This window comes from Bos javanicus, chromosome 17 (genome assembly GCF_032452875.1).
Source record: "Bos javanicus breed banteng chromosome 17, ARS-OSU_banteng_1.0, whole genome shotgun sequence".
Taxonomy (NCBI): Eukaryota; Metazoa; Chordata; class Mammalia; order Artiodactyla; family Bovidae; genus Bos; species Bos javanicus.
The window spans coordinates 42,704,238-42,722,636 of NC_083884.1; the positions used below are offsets into that span (position 1 = coordinate 42,704,238).

At 40.3% G+C, this 18,399-nt stretch overlaps 1 long non-coding RNA gene across 1 annotated transcript in view; it reads right to left on the reverse strand.

The window, feature by feature from the left end:
• LOC133228680 (uncharacterized) overlaps nt 1-10,106 on the reverse strand; it is a 34,737-nt gene extending 24,631 nt beyond the window's left edge. Inside the window, exon 1 of the long non-coding RNA XR_009730336.1 lies at nt 1,927-10,106. This is a non-coding gene — a long non-coding RNA (uncharacterized LOC133228680). The remainder of the gene's footprint in view (nt 1-1,926) is intronic.
• Between the last annotated feature and the right edge of the window lie 8,293 nt (nt 10,107-18,399).

The following is an 18,399-nucleotide window of genomic DNA, read 5'->3' on the forward strand; positions in this document are numbered from 1 at the left end:
TGAGCAAGCCCCAGGAGATAGCGAAGGACAGAGAAGCCTGGTGTACTGCAGTTCATGGGGTCACAAAGAGTTGGACATGACTGAGCAACTGAACAACAATATCTTACCTACTCACAATCTTATTAATTTCTTGCTGACTTAACATGAAACATTAATATCAATTAAAATAATATGCAACTCGTATTATGCCACTGCAGTGAGGTCACTGACCCTATAATGAATGACACTGTCATTCTGGTTAAGATTAGTTACAGTATAAGAACACTTAAAATGCTGTGAAATCATATAGTTTCCATTTGAAATAAACTGGACAGAGATTTTCTTAAATATAACTACAATCTTATAAATTAACAATATAATTCACTTAAGTTGAAACTCTGAAACAATCATTTCTAAACCATTAACAAGAAGAAATAAATCTTGATTCACCAGACTATAGGAAAGTAGATTCTATTTCTCTATTCTCTCTACAACACGTGACATTAATAAATTACAGTCATATGAAAAGGTGAATTCAACTATACATCAAAATAAGATAAAAATTTAAGGAAGGGATGTATCAGACAGTTTGTTTTCTATAAAGGCTATATCTACCAGAGTGAAACATTTAAAAATACTAATATAGAGTGTTATCTGGAGTAGGAAATGGCAACCCACTCCAGTATTCTTGCCTGGAGAATCCCAGGGACGGAGGAGCCTGGTGGGCTGCTGTCTATGGGGTTGCACAGGGTCATATGCTTCATATGACTTCATATGACTGAAGCGACTTAGCAGCAGTAGCAGCAGCAGCAGAGTGTTATCTGAGTCTTATAACATAAATGTAAAAGTATATTACTGGTGGGAATGTAAGTTGTTGTAAACTTAAAGCAATGGAAATCAAGATTTTAAGTTTATGATTTAAATTTTTTGAAAGATAGACTTTTAGGCTTTCAGTGTACACACTGAATATATCTATTGGCTTCAAGAGCACTTAAGCAATTACATTTTGATAGAAATAAGGACATGTTATCCCTTTTGAAATATTAGCATCATTGTAGAATAGAAAGACATAGGCCTGGAAACCAGTCTAACTAGCTGCTAATCTCATCTCTATCATAAATCAATTTTTTCCTTTGGTCCAGTCATTAACTCAGCCTTTTCATCTGAAAAATTAGAGGAATGGCCAAAGTTTATAGCTAAACTAAAATTATGTGATTATTACCATCAATTCACTAGAAAATATAAAAGCCATCTTTTCACATACATTCTGTTTTGTAACATGATATAAAACCAAATACAATTTCAGGTATTGTAACAGCTCTGTCAGTGATTAGTATTATCAATCAGTACCAATGTTTATCAAGCTTTTAATTTCTAGGGATATTCCAGAAAATTTTTGTATTACATTTAAGACAACTCTTTTTTTTTTTTGAGAGAGAGAGAGAGAGTAAATGGAGAAATATTTGCAACTACCAAATCCAACTGTGCTTTGTATCAACTGTAGCACAGAGGTCAAAAACCAGTGACTTGAATAAGATGGACTTTTTATTTTTCTATGTAAAACAAATCCAGGAATAAGCAATCCAAGTTCATGAAGCCTTTACAAACCAAAGCTCCTTCTTAGTTTCTACTCTGCCTTCTGCAAAGCAATCGTCATGGTCCAAAATGGCTCCTAAGGCACCAGCCTTCACATTTGTATTTCACATAACAGGATGGAGGGAAAATACAGGAAAGGAAAAGACAGCTCCTTTAAAGTAGCACACCACTTTTGCTACAGGAGGTGAGCCAAACTGTCATCCCTTGGCTATAATCAGCTGCAAAAACAGATGCCCTCACTTCTTCCTGGTCTGCAATGTGTTCACTGGCCACCAGCATTGTTATTACAAAGTAAGGAAGGAAGACAAGGTACTGGGATTCCACTAGCCATCTCTGCAACAATATGCTTACCTCATCCTCTAAGAAGTTATTGTAAGTATGACGCTTTATTTCCAAGAATTTGTTTAGCTTCTAGCCTTCCAGTTTTTTCCTGATTTCTGTTCCATTACCTTGCTCTGATTTTTTTGGTTTCAAGCTGGCCACCGGCCTTTCTTCTAATCTGGCTTCTTCCTGGGACTGCCTTTCAAAGCACAGCCTCTTCTTGGCTCAGCCACTGGAGCCTACAGTCAAGAGATGCATTCCCCACCTTCAAGTCCAGCTCTGTAAGCCCATTCTCAAGCCTGAACCTAGCACTTCAGCTCCTTTCTTTTCAAGGAAAAGAGATCATCCACTAACAGTCTAAGGTTTTTCTGTGCAAACTATGACCCTGGTTTTTCAAGCTATATCTAAATTTTACTAACAGATAGGTTTTCATCTTTTAGACCAATTGCTCCGTGACTATATTGATTGATTCATCCATTGCCTTATTACCAAACATCTATTGAGTACCCACCCCACACCAGACACTGAATTAGCAGAGAATCCTTTTTCCTCTATATTGACTTATTTTTTATAAAACACAAGCTCTGAAACCAGCAGCAAAAGTGGATTAAGGATTGATCACTCTTTTTCTTACCCAGAACACATTGCCACGTGAAACAAGGGATCACTGTGTACTTTCACAATGCCTTCCAGGCTAATATTTCAATATTTCAAGACAGTTATAGCACATTTCCTTATTTATCTCCCTGACTCTTTCAACTCCTGGGTTTCAGTTGTTGGCAGGTAGACTTTGGCACCTTCCTGTGGATATTCTTACACACCTTCCAGCAGGAATAGCTTCAAAGAATCAGCCTATTTACTGTTACTGATTATGCAACCCATCATCCTGACAACCATAACACTACTTCCTGGAATTATGAGAACACACTGTACTGAACTGGCAATTGGTGGAAAGAAGTTTAAAAATAATTTCTCCAGAAAATAGTTTATGATAAATAGAAAGCAATTTAAAGTATTTCTTACATCAAGTGATGCCTAAATATATTTCAATAATCTAGAGCAGACAAGTCATAGAAAATATTTTAGAAAACAATAGAGTGATTTAATATAGGCCTTTAGTTTCAATGAGATCAGATTCCTGGCAATGAGGTCAAATTCTTGGCAAATCACCAAATGTGTAAATTCAGATACGAGTTTCCATTCAAACATGGGGATCTGAAGGTAAAAAGTGGCATTATCCACTCAAAATGGGTTAATAGTATGATCTAAAAACCAAACAAGTTAACTTAGACTCTCATAATGCTGTTATAGCATCTCAATTGTCTATTAATAAAATCAAATATCAAAAATGTGTGTTTGCTTTTAAGACCTTGAAAACTCCCCTTGTTTCCTCCTTTTCCTCATTATCAGATTTTTTAAAACAATAATCTCTATATTTTTCACCCACTCTGTCACCACTTGCTCAGTTTTGTTACTCTTAGGACTTGGTATATAATGTACAATAAGATTTACTGCAGGAATAAATGCATTGCAAACACACACATACACATACATGTGTTTCTTGTCTTGCCTGCAGTAAGTCTGCCACAAGTCCAGTGACTCTGCAGAACATTTTCCTTCTGAAGTTTCAGGGATCTAGAATGTTCCATCTCATGGTTCCAGAATCTCACTGCAGTAAGTCCTCTACATAAGAACAAGCTCTGTTCCAAGAGCATGCTTGTAAGTCCAGGTTGTCTGCAAGTCCAACAGAGTTAGCCTAGGTATCCAACTAACACAATCTGCTATTTCATACTATACTGTAATAAGTTAATAATACTTTTCACCCAGATAGTACATAAAAGACAAACAAAAAAAAAATTAAGTGCTTTTAGTCTCTCAGTACAGTACCTTGAAAAGTACGGTAGTTCAGTACTACCTGGCATACAGAGACTGGTATCGAGTGAATAGGAAAGAAATGTTCCTGACTGGAAGAAGGAGAGGAGGTAGGAGATGGTAGAGTTGAAGAATCATCAGCAATAGGAGAAGGTGGGGCAAGCTGCAATTACACTTATGCCTGATGTTGATGGAATGCATGTTCACATCTTTGAAAATTCACAACTTGAAGGTTTGTATCTAGGGAACTTACTGTACACAGTCTCATGAGCTCTGTGGGTGGAAAAGGACCAACTGGAACATCATACTATAGATTTTCATCACCTCAGCCCAGAAGTGACACACAGAACTTACTTCTCCTCTATGTTACTGCATTCTTCATAACTAAGCACGTGGCTTTGCTGTTTGCAAAAGGGCTGGTTAAGTAGAGCTGTTGGTCCTGAATGATTCAGAAGACAGAGACTTGACTGCTGGGAAGTTTTAGTAGTGTTTAGCATACTGATTTATTGAAACCATCCTCTTTACTATTAAATATAACCATACTTTCCTAGTGCCTTATATTTATTAATTTTGTTATCATTTTCTTCCTGGAATTATTATTTCTGTTCCAAAATTAGGATACACTCAGAACCCATTTGAACTCTTGGCCAAGATTGCAAGCATATTTTTTAAAAAACCAAAACCACAATGAAAATGTTACTCTCAGTGTGGCCCCTGTGGTCTGTACCTCAAGAAATTCATCTGGATTCCTCTTCTGGGCTGGCGCCCTAAACCTACTAGCTGTGACGTGGTCTCTCTGCTGGCTATGAGGCCAGATGCCCTCATAGTCAGGAAGGACACAGAACAGGAACCCCGCTCCCTGTCAGTGACGTAAGCATCTGCTTGGGTGCCCACCCCACTCCCACCACACTGCCTTTATACTTGCAGATGTGCTGGTTCGTGACAAGATTTTTATGGAAGTCCCATCCATTTTTCAGAGGACAGCATCAGTAGCTCCAGCCCTCAGATTCTTGGAATTCCTGTCCTGCAAGAATTGCTTCCAACAGTCCTGGACTGTTGTGTGTGATCCTGACCCAACCCTAATCAAGTCCCTGTGTCGAAAACTCTCGTCCTCTTAAATCAACTTCCCACTGTCAATTGCCTCTGACCTGCCTGCTCTGACTTGGAGGAACTACAGAGCTCCATGGAAGTGGTGTCCTCCTTTCCCAGGAAGCAAGCACTCAGCTGTGTGTTACCAACATGACTCGGCACTAAGGTCTAGGGAGCTGGGTAACTATTTCTTCTCTGGTTTCTGCCTCTTTGCCTCACAAATTTAGAGTGATTCTTTCTTTAAAAATGGCTTCAGTATCATAGGATACCTGTTATATGTGGAATCTAAAAATATGATATAAATGAACTTATTTACAAAACAGGAACATATTTACAAATATCAAAATAAAACTTTTGGTTACCAAAGGGGAAACATGGGTGAGGGGTAAATCAGCAGCTTGGGATGAATACACACACATTACTATATGTAAAATAGATAACAACAAGGACCTACTGTATAGCACAGAGAATTCTCCTCAATATTCTGTAATAACCTATCATGGAAAAGAATCTATAAAAGTCTGTACAGATACAGACACACACACACATACATATAGCTGAACTTGCTGTACACTGGAAACCAACACAAAACTGTAAATCAGATCAAACTCTCACCATCTTAGAGTAAACAGTTGTGCCTCCCTGGCACAATCATTTCAATATTCCAGAGCTATTAATGTTCATTCTTTGGATTCTTTTCAACCAATTATAATCTCTGCCTGGATTTTTTATTGGTGGTATTAGTTTAATGAATCTTTAACACATATTCATTTTATATCTACATAAGTGTTATGATTTTACCCTTTTGTGAGATTAACTTTTAACAGAAATGAGTCCCTCTTTCATTCTTCCTGGTGTTGGTATAAATCCTGGCTACCAAGTTATAAGTAGAATGTTGGATAAACTAGAAAACAATAAAAGGAGGGTGGCCAAAATAGTATGGAAATGTTGATACCTGACATAAAGAACACTTGGAAAAAATTGGGGAAGTTTAGGCTAAAGGAAATGATCACTGTTTCCAAAAAACCTAAAGGGCTACTGTTCAGAAAAGTAGCTGGTCAGGTTTTATGAGTTTTTAGAGAATGAACAGGAAAAATGCAAGAAAATTTACATGGCAATTTTGACTCAATATAAACACAAACATATCCACAATTGGAACTGTACAGAAATGGTGTGGTCAGCTTTGAGATGTGGAAATGTCCTTGTTTCCAGTGGAATTCAAGCCAAGTTTGGACACAGTCTTATGAGGATTCTTTTACTATTGATTAAACTATTGATTGTAGAATTGAACTAGATGCCTTCTGGAAGATTTCAACTCAGAGTTACAAATTTTGAAATATAGCAGGACCCTGTGGGGCTCCTGGGCATGGAAGCATTTCTGTGTCTCCCATTTTCTTTGTAGGGAACAGATTCCAGCCTCCATGAACTTCCCTGAGTCCCAAAGGGCAGGTTCTCACAGTTGCTAATCAGGGAGGGGAGGGGATGCAGAGACAAGGGAGGAGCAGCCAAGAAACAATAGTACAGACTTGGGACAGGTTCCTGGTTCCTCCTCAAGGGATATCTTTGAGCTCTTCTGAAGAAATAAGTTCAGTTCAGTTCAGTTCAGTTCAGTCGGTAGTCGTGTCTCAATCTTTGTGACAGGTCTTCCTATCCATCACCAACTCTCGGAGTTCACCCAAAACTCATGTGCATCGAGTCGGTGATGCCATCCAGCCATCTCAGCCTCTGTCATCTCCTCCTCCTCCTGCCCCCAATCCCTCATAGCATCAGAGTCTTTTCCAGTGAGTCAACTCTTTGCATGAGGTGGCCAAAGTATTGGAGTTTCAGGCTCAGCATCAGTCCTTCCAATGAACATCCAGGACTGATCTCCTTTAGATAAGACTGGTTGGATTTCCTTGCAGTCCAAGGAACTCTCAAGAGCCTTCTCCAACACCACAGTTCAAAAGCATCAATTCTTCCGCGCTCAGCTATCTGCACAGTCCAACTCTCACATCCATACATGACCACTGGAAAAACCATAGCCTTGACTAGACGGACCTTTGTTGGTAAAGTAATATCTCTGCTTTTTAACATGCTATCTAGGTTGGTCATAACTTGCCTTCCAAGGAGTAAGCGTCTTTTAATTTCCTGGCTGCAATCACCATCTGCAGTGATTTTGGAGCCCAAAAAAACTAAAGTCTGATACTGTTTCCACTGTTTCCCCATCTATCTGCCATGAAGTGATGGGACCAGATGCAATGATTTTAGTTTTCTGAATGTTGAGCTTTAAGCCAACTTTTTCACTCCCCTCTTTCACTTTCATCAAGAGGCTTTTTAGTTCTTCACTTTCTGCCATAGGGTGGGTCATCTGCATATCTGAGATTATTGATATTTCTCCCAGCAATCTTGATTCCAGCTTGTGCTTCATCCAGTCCAGTGTTTCTCATGATGTACTCCGCATAGAAGTTAAATAAGCAGGGTGACAATATACAGCCTTGACATACTCCTTTTCCTATTTGGAACCAGTCTGTTGTTCCATGTCCAGTTCTAACTGTTGCTTCCTGACCTGCATACAGATTTCTCAAGAGGCAGGTCAGGTGGTCTGGTATTCCCATCTCTTTTAGAATTTTCCACAGTTTATTGTGATCCACACAGTCAAAGGCTTTGGCATAGTCAAGAAAGCAGAAATAGATGTTTTTCTGGAATTCTCTTGCTTTTTCAGTGTTCCAGCGGATGTTGGCAATTTGATCTCTGGTTCCTCTGCCTTATCTAAAATCAGCTTGAACATCTGGAAATTCATGGTTCACATATTGCTGAAGCCTGGCTTGGAGAATTTTGAGCATTACTTTACTAGCATGTGAGATGAGTGCAATTGTGCGGTAGTTTGAGCATTCTTTGGCATTGCCTTTCTTTGGGATTAGAATGAAAACTGAACTTTTCCAGTCCTGTGGCCACTGAAAACCCCCAACAAAAGGATTTGATAACCTCAAAGCCTGTCAGGAGACCCCTAAGCCCAGATTAAAAGAGTGTAGGCCCTGCACACACTCTAATCTTATCAGCAACTCCATCCTTAAACCATTGCTATAATCCTCTTCACCAAATCTGCCAGGTTGGGACAGACAGTTTTGGAGGGTGCCAGCCCACTATGTCCCCCTTTGCCTGTCAAAGTAATAAACCTATTCTTTTCTACTTTACCCCAAACTCTCTTTAAGATTTGATTCAGCATCAGTGCATGAAGGCCGAGTTTTCAACATCAATTTCAGAATTGAATTAGATCCTGGTTGTGTATGTGTATTGAATTTTTTGTGCCACCTTAAGTGCCCTCTTGTAGGGTTGCTGCAAAGCATACTGGTGTAACAGGATATTAAGGTGAGGCTTTCCTCTTGGAGGAGGCTTTGGCTCAGGTCCCAAAGCTGAGAACAAAGTATGATAGAGGGTGTAATATGGGTGATCCGAAATAGTCTTTTGTGAACGGAGAGCATGCCAGCTTTTTAGAAACAAGAAAATATGTTTCTGTACCCAGTTGGGTGCTCAGGAAGCTGCAGGAACTCAGGCTTCCAAACACAGTGACAGCATCCTTGGGAGTTTGTGATTCCTGGGATTTGGGGGTGGTCGGCTGGCTGCTATGATTCTTCCCTGGGAGAGTCAAAGTCTAGGATTGGAGTTGCTTGAGAATCTGAGCAAAGCTTGCAGCTGCCAGGGGAGGGGCTGGACCTAAAGAATTCGGTGGGCAAAAGAAGTATAACATTTCCCAAAGCCAGAGGCAGCAGCCTGGAAGGCAGCCAGGGTGACTCATCAGGAAAGAATGTGACATCAGCAGCTGCTCCTTGGTGACTACTCCTGGGGCTGGAGTTGGGTGGTGAATGTAAGGAAAATGTTAGCCAGAGAATCCACTGTTGAGTTAGGAAACTGTGCAGTGCTGGAGAAGGAGGTGGAGTGGGGAAGGGGATTCCCAATTCCCGTAGGACTGAAGTGCTTGTCAGGACAGGAGGCCCACTTGCCTATGGCAGGAGCACCATTCCCCGGAGAACGTAGCCTTTCATCTCTTTCCTCCACCCTTTCCTGATCCTGGAGCATCAGCAGTGTGGAGTGACAAGGGGTCTTGGAGGAGGCACCTGGGAAAGAGACAAGAGTGAGGTGACCTGCCGCCTCCCAGGACCCAAGGAAGAGAGCTCATAAACTGGGAGAAGCTTTAAGACTGAAGTTGTGACTCATTGTAAATCCAAACATGTCACAGTTAGAACTGTATAGAAATGGTGTGGTCAACTTTGAGATGTGGAAATGTCCTTTGGAGGTTGGAGCAACACTTGAATAACTAAAAATGATGTTGTATTGATATCCGAAAGGTACTGGAAGGCCAAGACATCTGCCCAGAATGCTGTTATAGAAGCAGGAGAGAGGGGCCCAAAGGCAGATTTGTAATGCATAGGTGGGAGAAAGGAAGTCATTTCCATTCACAACTCACCAAGTATGGACAATTTTATAAACCTGTTTCAGTTGTCATGGTGAACATTCTTGGTCACTCTTCACAGTTCAGTTCAGTTGCTCAGTTATGTCTGACTCTGACCCCATGGACTGCAGCACACCAGGCTTCCCTGTCCATCACCAACTCCTGGAGCTTACTCAAACTCATGTCCTTTGAGTCAGTGATGCCATCCAACCATCTCACCCTCTGTCGTCCCCTTCTCCTCCCACCTTCAATCTTTCCCAGCATCACGGTCTTTTCCAATAAATCAGTTCTTCGCATCAGGTGGCCAAAGTATTGAGTTTCAGTTTCAGCATCAGTCCTTCCAATGAGTATTCAGGACTGATTTCCTTTAGGATTGACTGGGTGGTTCTCCTTGCAGTCCAAGGGACGCTAAAGAGTCTTCTCCAACATCACAGTTCAAAAGCATCAGTTATTCGGCGCTCAGCTTTCTTTATAGTCCAACTCTCACATCCATACACGACTACTGGAAAAACTATAGCTTTGACTAAACAGATCTTTGTTGGCAATATAATGTCTCTACTTTTCAATATGCTGTCTAGGCTGGTCAAAAGATATCTAGGCATCATTTTTCAGAATTTAGTACAAATATGGTGATGCAAGGGCCCATATTATGATTTGAATTGTGTGTTATTCAGTTAAACACAGACCTCCCAGATTTACATTTTTGCAGAAATTCTTCTTTTCACGACTAGTACAACACTCAAGCTTTCCTTCTTTCTTGTCTTTGTTTAACTTTTTAAAATTTTATTGAAATATAGTTGATTTACAATGTTGCGTTAATTTCTTCTGTACAGCAAAATAAGTCAGCTATATATATACTATATATAATAAAAAAGAAAGGAAAGAAAAAAAGTGAAGTCTCTTAGCTGTGTCTGACTCTTTGTGAGCCCATGGACTGTAGCCCACCAGGCTCCAGCATCCATGGAGTTTTCCAGGCAAGAGTACTAGAGTGGGTTGCTGTTTCTTTTTCCAGGGTACTTCCTGACCCAGGGATCGAACCCAGGTCTCCCACATTGCAGGCAGATATTTTACTGCCTGAGCCTCCAGGACAGCCCATACTATATATAGTATAAATATATACTTCTTTTTCATATTCTTTCCCATTATCGTTTACCCTAGGAAATTGTATGTGGTTCCCTGTGCTACACAGTAGTACCGTGTTGTTTGCCCATTCTATATATACTAGCTTGCCCCTGCTACCATTTTGGAATTCAAAGATGCCATATGTTTTCAGATCAGATCAGATCAGATCAGTCGCTCAGTCGTGTCTGACTCTTTGCGACCCCATGAATTGCAGCACGCCAGGCCTCCCTGTCCATTACCAACTCCCAACACCCATCGAGTCAGTGATGCCATCCAGCCATCTCATCCTCTGTCATCCCCTTCTCCCCTTGCCCCCAATCCCTCCCAGCATCAGAGTCTTTTCCAATGAGTCAACTCTTCACATGAGATGGCCAAAGTACTGGAGTTTCAGCTTTAGCATCATTCCTTCCAAAGAAATCCCAGGGCTGATCTTCAGAATGGACTGGTTGGATCTCCTTGCAGTCCAAGGGACTCTCAAGAGTCTTCTACAACAACCATATGTTTTAGACATTAGTTATTTGAGAACATCAGTTTAACTCCCATGTCACTGCATAACTGGAGGAGTCTTTCTCCTCCTCCACCATGTCCTTCATCAATGACACTTCACTCTCTATCCACTGGCAGCCTGGGACAAAAACAAGGGAGTGAAGGGAAATAGTAGTATTTGTCAACTTAAAGAAATATGCACAACCTAAAAGTTGAGAGTTGTATTTTATTTGGTGGGAATTTTTAGGACTCAAGCCCAGGAGGTAGCATCTCAAGTAACCCTGAGAGAACTGCTCCAAGGAGGCAAGGGGGTGGGGAGGTAGGGTGGGGAACCAGGTTATATAGGAGTTTTTCAATAAAGAGCAGGTAGTGTGAACATCAAAAGGTTATTTTTAATTAAACTAAAACCAGATATTCCAAGTTAAGTAATTTAGTGCTTTTCTGTGTATGGGAAGATGCAAGAGACTGGGCTCACTGAAATCATTGCTTTGGTGTGCACCTCGGCTATCTGAGCCCTGTATCCGGTGTTTTTCACATCCTGAATTTCCTCAGGGCTCACCAGCTCACCATTGTGGTGAGCAATCACTGGTGACTGTGACGTCCTTGTTTACTGATATAGCAGGAAATATTCCATTTGTCCTTTCTTAAAAGGGTATTTAAAAAAACAGGCTGAAGTTGAAGGGAGAGAGATGGACACTGGTTTAGCATGTACTGGAACCAGTATACTGTAGAAGATGTTCTAGACAGCAGTTAAGCTGAACACTCAGGATCTGATTTTCTTTTAAATAGTCCATCTGGAGACTAGATGATTTTGAAATTCTCAGACTCCTCCTCCTCCTGGTCGGCCTTCTTCTTTCTGGTCCTCCTCATCCACACTAAGAGGATGGGGTAGGGAAGAAGGAAGGATGGATGCTTGAGCTGTGAATTAGAGGACTTGAGGGATGAGAAGGGACTAATGGGGGGCATCATGGCAGGACTTGCTCTGACACCTCTAGACCAGGGCTTCCCTGGTGGCTCAGCAGTAAAGAATCCTCCAGGAGTGCAGGAGAGCCAGATTCAGTCCTTGGGTAGGGAAGATCCCCTGGAGAAGGGAATGGATACCCACTCCAGTATTTTTGCCTGGACAATTTCATGGACAGAGGAGCCTGGCTGGCTACAGTCCATGGGGTTGCAAAGAGTCAGACAAGACTGACCAACTAGCAAACTAGACTAGAGGCCCTGTGTCTGGAAACGGAGCTGGGAATAACATGGGAGAAACTGAAGCTCTCAAAACCTCCAGCTATCCTTGAACATTGTATGACCCCAAATATCTACCAGCCATCTTTGTTGTAGCTGCAGTATCTTGCCAGACATCATTGGAATCAATATATCTCTTCCTCCTTCCCACCCCAGAACAAAGTCTAACTTTGGAGTTCACTTCCCCATCCTCAGGTTTCAGTTCAGTAGCTCAGTTGTGTCTGACTCTTTGAGACTCCATGGACTGTAGCACACCAGCCTTCCCTGTCCATCACCAACTCCCGGAGCTTACTCAAACCCACGTCCTTTGAGTCAGTAATGCCATCCAACCATTTCATCCTCTGTCATCCCCTTCTCCTCCTGCTTTCAATCTTTCCCAGCATCAAGATCTTTTTTTTTTTTTAAACTTTACAATATTGTGTTAGTTTTGCCAAATATTGAAATGAATCCACCACAGGTATACATGTGTTCCCCATCCTGAACCCTCCTCCCTCCCCATACCATCCCTCTGGGTCGTCCCAGTGCACCAGCCCCAAGCATCCAGTATTGTGCATCGAACCTGGACTGGTGACTCGTTTCATACATGATATTATACATGTTTCAATGCCATTCTCCCAAATCTTCCCACCCTCTCCCTCTCCCACAGAGTCCATACAACTGTTCTATATATCAGTGTCTCTTTTGCTGTCTCGTACACAGGGTTATTGTTACCATCTTTCTAAATTCCATATATATGAGTTAGTATACTGTATTGGTGTTTTTCTTTCTGGCTTACTTCACTCTGTATAATAGGCTCCAGTTTCATCCACCTCATTAGAACTGATTCAAATGTATTCTTTTTAATGGCTGAGTAATACTCCATTGTGTATATGTACCACCACTTTCTTATCCATTCATCTGCTGATGGACATCTAGGTTGCTTCCATGTCCTGGCTATTATAAACAGTGCTGCGATGAACATTGGGGTACACGTGTCTCTTTCCCTTCTGGTTTCCTCAGTGTGTATGCCCAGCAGTGGGATTGCTGGATCATAAGGTAGTTCTATTTCCAGTTTTTTAAGGAATCTCCATACTGTTCTCCATAGTGGCTGTACTAGTTTGCATTCCCACCAACAGTGTAAGAAGATTCCCTTTTCTCCACACCCTCTCCAGCATTTATTGCTTGTAGACTTTTGGATCACAGCCATTCTGACTGGCGTGAAATGGTACCTCTTAGTGGTTTTGATTTGCATTTCTCTGATAATAAGTGATGTTGAGCATCTTTTCATGTGTTTGTTAGCCATCTGTATGTCTTCTTTGGAGAAATGTCTATTTAGTTCTTTGGCCCATTTTTTGATTGGGTCATTTTTTCCCAATGAGTCAGTCCTTTGCATCAGGTGGCCAAAGTATTGGAGTTTCAGTTTCAGCATCAGTCCTTCCAATGAATATTCAGGACTGATTTCCTTTAGGATTGACTGGATGGTTCCCCTTGCAGTCCAAAGGACTCTCAAGAGTCTTCTCCAACATCACAGTTTAAAAACATCAGTTATTCGGCGTTCAGCTTTCTTTATAGTCCAACTCTCATATCCATACATGACTACTGAAAAAACCATAGCTTTGACTAGATGGACCTCTGTTGGCAAAGTAATGTCTCTGCTTTTGAATATGTTGTCTAGGTTGTCATAGCTTTTCTTCCAAGGAGCAAGTATCTTTTAATTTCATGGCTGCAGTCACCATCTGCAGTGATTTTAGAGCCCCCCAAAATAAATTCTATTTGCCATGAAGTGATGGGACCAGATGCCATGATCTTAGTTTTCTGCATATTGAGTTTTAAGCCAAATTTTTCACTCTCCTCTTTCACTTTCACCAAGAGGATCTTTAGTTCTTCTTCGCTTTCTTCCGTAAGAGTGGTGTCATCTTCGTATCTGAGGTAATTTATATTTCCTCAGCAATCTTGTTTCCGAGAAGCTTGTTCTTCCTCCAACCTGGCATTTCGCATGATGTACTCTGCATATAAGTTAAATAAGCATGGTGACAATATACAGCCTTGTCATACCCCTTTTTGGAACCAGTCCATTGTTCCATGTCTGGTTCTAACTGTTGCTTCTTGACCTGCACACACATTCCTCAGGAGGCAGTCAAGATGTTCTGGTATTCCCATCTCTTGAAGAATTTTCCACAGTTTGTTGTGATCCACACAGTCAAAGGCTTTGGTGTAGTCAATAAAGCAGAAGATGTTTTTCTGGAACTCTCTTGCTTTTTCAATGATCCAACGGATGTTGGCAATTTGATCTTTGGTTCCTCTGTCTTTTCTAAATCCAGCTTGAACATCTGGAAGTTCACATTTCACATATTATTTTAGCCTGGCTTGGAAAATTTTGAACATTACTTTGCTAGTGTGTGAGATGAGTGCAATTGCGCAGTACTTTGAATATTCTTTAGCAGGGCCTTTCTTTGGGATTAAAATGAAAACTGACCTTTTCCAGTCCTGTGGCCACTGCTGAGTTTTCCAAATTTGCTGGCATATTGAGTGCAGCACTTTCACAGCATTATCTTTTAGGATTTGAAATAGCTCAACTGGAATTCCATCACCTCCACTAGCTTTGTTCATAGTGATGCTTCCTAAGGCTTACTTGAGTTTGCATTCCAGGATGTCTGGCTCTAGGTGAGTGATCACACCACCGTGGTTATCTGGGTCATGAAGATCTTTTTTGTATAGTTCTTCTGTGTATTCTTGCCACCTCTTCTTAATATCTTATGCTTCTGTTAGGTCCATACAATTTCTGTCCTTTACTGAGCCCATCTTTGCATGAAATATTTCCTTGGTATCTCTAATTTTCTTGAAGAGATCTTTAGTCTTTCCCATTCTATTGTTTTCCTCTATTTCTTTGCATTGATCACTGAGGAAGGTTTTCTTATCTCTCTTTGCTATTCTTTAGAACTCTGCATTCAAATGGGTGTATCTTTCTTTTTCTCCTTTGCCTTTCACTTCTCGTTTTAACTCAACTATTTCTAAGGCCTCCTCAGACAAGTGTTTGCCTTTTTGCATTTCTTTTTCTTGGGGATGGTCTTGATCACTGTCTCCTGAACAAGGTCATGAACCTCCATCCATAGTTCTTTGGGCACTCTATCAGATCAAATCCCTTGAATCTGTTTATCACTTCCACTGTATAATTGTAAGGGATTTGATTTAGGTCATACCTGAATGGTCTACTGGTTTTCCCTACTTTCTTCAATTTTAAGTCTGAATTTGGCAGCAAGGAATTCATAATCTGAGCCACAGTCAGCTCCTGGTCTTGTTTTTGCTGACTATATAGAGCTTCTCCATCTCTGGCTGCAAAGAATATAATCAGTCTGATTTCAGTATTGACCATCTGGTGATGTCCATGTGTAGAGTCTTCTCTTGTGTTGTTGGAAGTGGGTATTTGCTATGACCAGTGCATTCTTTTGGCAAAACTCTTTGTCCTGCTTCATTTTGTACTCCTCAGATTTAACCCCTCCCCTTAGTCTTCAAGGGCCTATATAACTGCATGCTTTTGTTCCAATTCCCTATAAACCAGGCTCCCTCTAGCTTCTAGATCCTTTTTTTTCCTAATGAGAACTTTATCCCACTCCACATTCACCTGAGTATCTCCTGTAATACCTCTGCTATGAGGCACCTCCCACTGGATGAGCATCTCTGCCCCCCAGTCCAGGCTGAGTTTCTGTGTGCTCTGCAGATGGTTACTCTCTGGCACCTTGTGCTAACTGTCTTGTGCCCTGGTGTGCAGTCCTCACTGCTCTCATGCTCAGGGAGAGCAGAGTTTTGGTCACTGGTGGGTCCTCAGAACCTTGCACACATTTGGCAGCAATGAGACACTCTGGAGGATGGTGAAAACTAAAGTTTACTGGAAGATACAACGTTTACTGTTGCAACTAAAATCAAGAATTGAGGTCCTTGTTTTGAGACAGAATCATGTTGGCTCTCCAATGTCTCTAGAATTTGATTCCAGAATTTATTTGATCAGCTCCATCATCTGTGTTCCTGAAATTGTGCATAGTTTCTCTCTTATAGAACTTCTATGCTTTATTATAAAAATGTTAGGATGAGTGTATTTGCCAACCAGACTCAGTACAGGAGAAAAGACATTTTCTCCATTTGGTGTAGGGTTACCCACATTGTAGGCATTCAGAGGTGCTTGCTAAAGTCTAATGGACCCTCCAACACAAAATTATCCTCTCAGGAATATGATCCCTCTAGTGGCTGACATACATTAATACATATTTTCACTTTGATAAAACTCTTGATTAGGAACCAGCTCAGCAAAATACTTAACAAGAGAATTACATTTTGTCTATCCATTTCATTATATGATATTTGCAATACCTTGTATTTTACACATCTTTTTATTGAGGAAAAGGAACAGGTAGGGAAGAGAATTTATGGATCACACTTTAAAAATATGAATTCACTGCATTCTTGTCTCTTAATACATATCTAATGAATAATAATCATTTTTAATTAACACTTAAGTAGAAAATGTTGTTTTGTGGGTTTATTAGTATATATTTTTAATAAAATGTTTTTACTATCAAAAAATTAAATAATGTTGTTTTTTGTACATTATCATGTATCTGGTAACAGGCTCATGCTGTAAATTAGATACATTTCCAACTGGGAATCTATTAGACTTTGGATACATTCACAGGGCTCAGCCTATTAATAACACTTGGCTTGCTGCCATAAGCCACCAATAAAACATATTTTTAAAATTTTAGTGTGAGTGGAGCCTACCAAGTATTGAAAAATTATTGCAATTTGATAAAAATCATTCTTGGAAATTTTCACATTGGCTGCATGGGGGTGAAGAAAGCAGTAAAGCACATGAGACTCCAATGTCAAGAAATGCTTTTCTAGCAGTTTCACATCACAATAACCTATTTTTTTTCATTTATGCTTCTAAGATAAATATATCTGTCATTTATGTGGCTCATTTTGTTTTAATAATAATCTATCCCAAAGTATTTCGTTGTACTTAAATGGATCTTTGGAATATTCATCATAGAAACCAGTAGGGCTGACATTGCTCAAAATTTACTTTCAAAGCATATTATATTTGGGTATTATGTCAGGTGTGTAGGCATTTATTTATTTAGCAAACATTTAATGAACATCTGCTGTGCACCTGATTTTGTGACTCACTCCTGTCTCAAACATCTGGGGAGTGGGATGGGTGGTGAACCCACCTGAGTTAATACTCATAACCTAATGCAGTCAGCAGAGTGATGGAGATGCCCACCCAATCCAGGATCCCAGGGGAGAGGCATGCAACTCGGCATGGAGATTTCCAGAAGGTTTCCAGGGGGCAGTTACGTCAGAGCTGTGATCTCACAGGTACATGGACATTAGGAAGGAAAAGGAGAGGAGAACATGGTAAGCAAAAGTATCAGGGCAAGAAAGAACCTGATGTGCAGGGGGGGAAGCAACAGAGTGGAGAGATGAAGGACAAGAAATGGACAGAAAGGTCCTGGAGATCAGGCCATGTCATCTGCCATGATGAAAAACAGCTGATGACCATTGAGAATGGAGATGGCATGACACTGTCATATTTGGAAAGAAGAAGTCTGAATCTAAGAAAGAGGAGACCAGAAAGAGTAAGGCCAATTACAAGGCAGCTAAAATAGCTCGAGTGAAAGTCATGAAGGCCTTAAATAGAACAATAATAGTAGGACTGGGAGAGGGGCCTGAATTGAAGACTATTTCAAAGATCATCCTCTGCTATGAGGGAAGAAGAGAATCCAGGATGATTTCTTAGACTCTAGCTTGGGTGATAAACCAGCTATGAGGATTTATTTTACAAATGACAAAAGTCTCATTTCAAAGTGGCTTAAAAAGACACGAGACTAAATTAGGAGATTGGAATTGACATATACACACTATTATATATAGTATATATAATAGTATATATACTATTGACATATACACATATTATATATTGTGCCATATATGCACATTTATACACAATATACATATATGTCAATATGTATATTGATGTATACACACTACTAGTCTATAAAATAGATAACTAATAAGGACCTACTGTATAGCACAGGGAAATCTACTTGATACTCTGTAATGATGTATATGGTAAAATGATCTGAAAAAGAGTGGATATATGTATATGTGTAACTGATTCACTTTGCTGTATACCTGAAGCTAACACATCATTGTAAATCAATTATACTCCAGTAACAATTAATTTAAAGAAAAAATGAGACTGAAACAGTCTTGCTTTAGGCATGAAGCTTACA